The following is a 6639-nucleotide window of genomic DNA, read 5'->3' on the forward strand; positions in this document are numbered from 1 at the left end:
TATCAATCTGTTCAGGGATTTAATTTCTTTCTGGTTCAGTCTGGAGAGGTTGTATGTTTCCTGGAATTTATCAATTTCTTCTAGGTTTTCTAACTTGTGTGCATAAAGATGTTCAAAGTAGTCTCTGAGGGTTTTCCATATATCTGTGGGGTGAGTGGTAACATCACCTTTGTCATTTCTGACTATGTTCATTTAGTTTTTCTCTCTTTTTTTTCTTTATTAGTCTAGCTAGAGGTCTACCTGAGTTATTATTAAAAAGCAAACTTCTGGATTCATTGATCTTTTGTATGTTTTTTTGTGTCTCAATTTCCTTCAATTCAGCTCTGATTTTGGTTATTTCTTGTCTTCTGCTAGCTTTGGGGCTGGTTTCCCCTTGTTTCTCTAGTTCCTCTAGTTGTGACACTAGGTTGCTAATTTGAGATCTTTCTAAGTTTTTGATGTGTGCTATAAACTTCCCTCTTAACACTGTTTTGTCTGTGTCCCAGAGACCCTGTTATGCTGTAACTTTGTTCTCATTAGTTTCAAATAATTTCATTTCTGCTTTAATTTCATTATTTATTTAATTTCATTTCATTATTTATTTAATTTCATTATTTACCAGGAAGTCATTCGGCAGCTCATTGTTCAACTTTCATGTAATCGTATGATTCTGAGCAATTTACTTAGCATTTGCTTTTATTATGCTGTGGTCTGGGAGTCTGGTTGATATGATTCAAGGTTTTCTTAATTTGCTGAGGATTGTTTTATGCCGGATTGCATGATTGATTTTAGAATATGTGCCATGTGCATATGAGAACAATTCTGTTGTTTTGGGGTGGAGAGTTCTGTAGATGTCTATTAGTTCCATTTGGTCAAGTATCAAGTCAAGTCCCGATTATCTTCATTGTTATCTGTCTGATACTCCTCAGTGGGGTTTTAAAGTTCCTCACTGTTATTGTATAGTTAATCTAAGTCTCTTCATAGGTCGCTGAGAACTTGCTTTGTGAATCTGAGTGCTCCTATGTTGGGTGTGTATATATTTAGGATAGGTCTTATTATTGAATTGAGCCCTTTACCATTATGTAATTCCCTTTTTTGTCTTTTTTGCTCTTTGTTAGTTTAAAGTCTGCTTTGTCTGAAATTAGAATAGTAATCCCTGCTTTTTACTGTTTCCCATTTGCTTGGTAGATTTTTCTCCACCCTTTACTTTGAGTCTATTGATTTGATTGCATATGAGATGGGTATCTTGAAGACAGCATATCGTTGGGTTTTGCTTCTTTATCCAACTTGTCCTTCTGTGTCTTAATTGGGACATTTAGCCTGTTTACATTCAAGATTAGTATCGATATGTGCAGATTTCATCCTGTCATTGTGTTGTTAGCTGGTTATTAGGCAGATTTGTTGGTGTGGTTGCTTTATAGTGTCACTGGTCTATCTATTTAAGTGTGTTTTTGTAATGGCCAGTAACAGTCTTTCCCTTCCATATTTAGCACCTCCTCTATACCACTTGTAAGGCAAGTCTGATAGCAAAGAATTCCCTTAGCATTTGCTTGTCTGAAAAAGATCTTATTTTGCCTTAGCTTATGAAGCTTAGTTTGGCAAAATATGAAATTCTTGGCTGGAAATTCTTTTTTTAAGAATGCTGAATATAGGCCTCCAATATTTTCTAGTAAGTTTCTGCAGAAAGATCTGATGTTAGCCTGATTGGGTTCCCTTTGTAGGTGACCTGCCCCTTGTCTGTAGCTACCTTCAAAATTTTTCTTTCATTTTGACCTTGGAGAATCTGATAATTGTGTCTTGGGGATGTTCTTCTTGTGTAGTATTTCACAAGTGTTCACTGCATTTCCTGAATTTGAATGATGGCCTCTCTTGCAAAGTTGAGGAAATGTTCATGAGTGATATCTTGAAATACATTTTCCAATTTGCTTGCTTTCTCTTCCTCCCTTTCAGGGACATCAGTTAGTCATATCTTGGGTCTCTTTACATAATCCCATATTTCTCAGAGGTTTTGGTCACTCTTCTTTATTGTTTGTTCTTTATTTTTGTCTGACTGAGCTATTTCAGAGAGCTAGTCTTCAAGCTCTGAGATTCTTTCTTTAGCTTGTTTGATTCTGCTGTTAATGTTTGCAGTTGCATTCTAAAATCCTTGAAGTGAGTTTTTCAGCTCTATCAGATTAGTTTGTCTCTTTCTTAAAATGATTATTTCATCTTTCATGTCCTGTATCATTTCACTATATTCCTTAGAATGCTTGGATTAGGTTTTGACTTTCTTCTGAATCTTGGTGATCTTCATTTCTATCCATATTCTGAATTATATTTCTGTCACTTCAGCCATTTCAGCCTGGTTAAGAACCACTGCTAAGGAACTAGTGCAGTTGTTTAGAGGTAAAAAGATACTCTAGCTTTTTGAGTTGCCAAAGTTCTTGTGCTGTTTTTTTCTCATCTTTGTGGGCTGATGTTCCTTCAATCTTTGAAGCTGCTGTCCTTTGGACTTTTTTTTAATCCTCTTTGACATCCTTGGGAGTTTGATTATGGTATAAGGTAAGTTCAGTTAACTGGCTTCATTTCTGGAAGATTTTAGGGGGCCAAGCCTCAGCTCAGAACTCCTGAGTTGCATACTCTAACTTTTAGGGGCTGGTATCAGGCCCTTGGCTTTGTTCTGTGGCCCCCCCTCAAGGTTAGGATCTTGCTGCCCTGGAGAGACCAAGGTGTTCCCAGACTGCTGGTCATGATACTCCAATAATTAGTGCCATCCAAAGAACATTTTTGGGCACTGGCAGCAAGATCCATCCTCATTCTCATGTGCTATCAGCAGTGGCAGCACACTGGTGTACACTCTCATAGACTGAGGCAGAGCACTGATTGCCACAGAGGTGCTGGCCTCTGTGTGGGCATTGACGGTGGTGGTGGTGGTGGTGGTGGTATGACAAAGTGCACAGGAGTCACCAGCATCCCTGTGGCTAGCGGCAGCATCATTGTGGATGTGGGGCTTTGGCAGGCACAGGGCTGATGGTCTCTGTGCATGCAATCACACCAGCAGCAATACAGCTCAGGAAAAGGAGTGGGGCTGCTGGTCTCTTTTTGTGAATTCCCCATTGACAATGGTGTCATGGTAGGAGGGTAGGGTCCATTCATGGCAGCAGCAGTGGCATGTTGGGGTGCACACATGCACACATGTGCCAGTGGGGAAGAGGAGGCAAAGTGTGCATGTGCCCCAATCAAGCAATGTGGGGGTTAGCTGTGGGTGAGTGCGTGCCACAAAACGCATGGGGGATGCTGCAGTATGGGGGAGATGGGTGGGCTAGCATGGGTCAGCAAGGGCTGTTCTGCTAGAGATCTCCAATGGTCAGGCATGGTCTGCCAGTGCAGGAGCTGTGATGCAGTTCCCTCAGAGGCACCCTGGCTGGACATCCAAGGCTGCAGTGCAAGCCTGTGCACCCAGGCTGGGGCCCCAGAAGAGGCCAGCAGACAGGGGTGCACTTAGGTCAGATTGGCCCCATTCCATGGGCATGATCATCCTGCTCTTTTGTGATCCAACAGTTCACACAGGCTGAAGTATCCTAGGGAAGGCAAGGCGACCTTTCAGGGATACGTGCTTCTGGCCATGATCTGCTGTAGACATTCCTGCACAAAACCCTCTGAGCTCCTTACCAGCTGGAATTCTGTTCCTACTACCTACCTCTCTAAGCAGCTCTTCCTGCCAACTCAAGTGCCCATGAGGGATGTGGGGTCTCCTGCTGCCAGATTTCCAGAGGTCCATGGTGAGAGTGGGTTGCTCCTTGCCTGCTCAACTCACCCCTTCCCCAGGAGTTGTTGGAGGCCAGGAATGAGTCCCCAAGTGTGATAGCCCAGTCCAGCGTTCCCGGCCTCCTTGCCCTTCAGCCCAACGTCTGTGTCCTCCCTCCATTTATTTTCAATGCCTTCTCTCTGAACATCTGCTTGGAATGCACCAGTCCTCTGGATTTCCTGGTCCCTTGGTGGCAGATGTTCTTTCTCACTGCGTCTAGTCAGCCATCTTGCCTCCCTCACATTTCCATGGGTCAGAAGCTTAACCAAATCTTCTGATCAATGTCCCAAAGGCTATAATCAACATCTGAGGTATGAAGGTCTTTTTCCAAGCTCACTTTGACTGGGCTGCCTGCTCCCCATTTCAATGCTGGGTGCCACAGGCTCAGGGCCTCTTGAGCTCTGGGAGGAGATGTAGTGGAAGGCAAGGCCATTATAAGGTCACTCCAGAGTCACCTAGCACTGTTACCACCTCATGGTCTCCAGCATCCAAGAAGAGTGTGGGCAGCTGGAACCAGGTTCTCCTCCTCCTCCTCCTCCTCCTCCTCTTCTTCCTCCTCCTCCTTCTTTTCTTCATTTCCTCCTCCTCCTGCCTATTGCAGAGCAGCAGAAAGCAAAGGAGCTAGAAAAGGCTAAAATCAATTCTTTTCTGTAACCTTTTTGCTTTGCTTTTATTAAGTTCTTAAGGCTTTTGGTCTTGAGTCCTAGATAAGATGCAAATAATTTTGAAGGGATCATAACTTTTAATATTATCAGTGGATATTTAAGAAAAAAATAAAACCATAGGATAGATTGATTGATAGTTAGTAGAGAATAAAAAGAAGATTCAGGAGAGGCCATGGGGAGACGAAGAGAGAGAAAGGGGTGGAGAGTGTGCATGAGTGTATGTGAGTGTGTGTGTGTGTGTGTGTATGTGTGCATGTGAGAGAGAGAGGGCGGGGAGGGAGGGAGAGAGAGAGAGTGAGAGAGAAAGAGCGGAAATTCTATAAAGAAATTGCCACTTCTTCTTCTGTTCAATTATTTCACTATTTTGTCAAAACTTTGCACTGCCTCTAAGGTCTCCTGCAACTTACCCACCCACTCCTCTTGCTCCATCATATTCAACTTCTAAACTAAGAGGAAAGCCCGAGCTATATGTCCTATGCATCAATCAGGGAAGAGATATTGAGAAGAATAAACAGAGAAACTGTAAGTGGCTGAACACTGCACAAGGACAAAGAATAATTGCTTGGTTCTAAGATGGGCCTGGCCTGACCAGATCAGGCCACAGTTCGCCTGTTCCCAGGACACTTGGGGGTCATTAGTCCCAGAAAGGGAATCATTGCAGCTGATCCTATGAAAAGCCAAGCATGCTTTCCTGAGGAAAGAGCATGCCAGCAGATTAAGATATTGCTCTGAGACAAAGGGGAACATATGGAAACTATTCTGAGAAGGATAGTCATGATTACCCCGCAGAATGACCCAGACAATCATTGTGGGGCCAACATAGAGGAACAGCATTTTATTAATATAATTTTTCTTTTTCTTTAACACAACTAGTCATTCTCTTCAAATTATGCTACGTGGGCCCAACAAAAAGCAAGCAGAAGAAATATTTGCTTTTGATTAAATACATTGTTGGTTTCCTTAGAAAAGGAAATTATCTGCAAAACGTAATACATTTCAGTTGATTTACGGAAATTACCTCAAAAATGAAGCTAAGGATAATTTCACACCAGGAATCTCAACTTTTAAAGAAGAAAGAATAGGCAAGAGTTGAAAATCTTCTCCATGGTATTGTATGTCTGGAAAACTTAGCACTTTTAAGAAAAAATGACATGAATAAAGCAATGGTATTAGTACTCCTTTTTTGGAAAAACATATTCACATGTATGATTTGGAGAGAACATTTGCTTTTCTCAAATGTGTCAGAGCCCTTCACTGGGTGCACTGATACTACTCATCTCAGCCTTCAAGGCAGAATGATTTCTAGTAGAATCATGCCTATGCCAACCAACATTAAGGAGTTATGTGAGTTCCCTTAAGAACTCATATTTCTCTCTCTTAGGAAAGGGTACAGATAAGAGTGAATGTTAAAAAGAAGGAACCATGACACATAAACCAGACCATATTCTTGGCTCTGACTTGGAATGAATCATAATAGTTGGAGCAATAGCACAGGCATTTGCTAAGTACCCATGCCCACTGGCCTACCAAAAACTGGTTCTTTTCAAATCGCACATGTGTATATGTTTTCCAAAAAAAAAAAAAGAAGATGAATACCATTGTTTTATTCACGCCATTTTCTTAAAATGTTAAGTTTCACCAGACATGCAATATTGTGAAGAATATTTTCAACTCTTGTCTATCCTTTCTTCTTTAAAAAGTTGAGATCCCTGATATAAAATTCTTCTGAACTTTATTTTTGAGGTAATTTCTGTAAATAAACTAAAATGTATTATGTTTTGCAGATATTTTTTCTCTCAACTAAAACATTCATTTTAATCAATATTTGGCAAGAAAATATCTACCTGTTTCATCTTCACTGGTTATTTCCATAAACTGGAAAGAATGACTGTCTAAATGGTAGTTATGTCCCATGAGATGTTTAAGCAAAGGGGAAAAATATACAAAAAAGAATGCCAAATTTTGTCTGGGCCACCAGAATGACAGTAAAAATTTATCATGCTAGAAAGTAATGCCATGGTATCCAAACAGAAGCTGCTGAGATGTTGGTCCATACTGAGGGGACCACAGCCTTTGCCTCCATGAATTCAGATGACATCTTGTCCTTGGACTCCAAACCAAATGACATTGTTTAGACTGTACCCTAGAACCAGATATCCCTAAGAAGGCAAATTATTTGGAGACACCTAACTAGGATTCTAATCTACT

The 6639-nt window shown here is 41.1% G+C and overlaps 1 long non-coding RNA gene across 1 annotated transcript; it reads left to right on the forward strand.

Annotated features, from left to right (window-relative positions):
- The first annotated feature begins 4249 nt into the window (after positions 1 to 4249).
- LOC108512220 (uncharacterized) lies at positions 4250 to 6439 on the forward strand. The gene is made up of 2 exons (XR_001880538.1): positions 4250 to 4953; positions 6216 to 6439. It is a non-coding gene; the product is annotated as an uncharacterized LOC108512220 (long non-coding RNA).
- Positions 6440 to 6639: the final 200 nt, after the last annotated feature.

The sequence above is a fragment of the Rhinopithecus bieti genome, unplaced genomic scaffold, assembly GCF_001698545.2.
Source record: "Rhinopithecus bieti isolate Rb0 unplaced genomic scaffold, ASM169854v2 scaffold_28987, whole genome shotgun sequence".
NCBI lineage: Eukaryota > Metazoa > Chordata > Mammalia > Primates > Cercopithecidae > Rhinopithecus > Rhinopithecus bieti.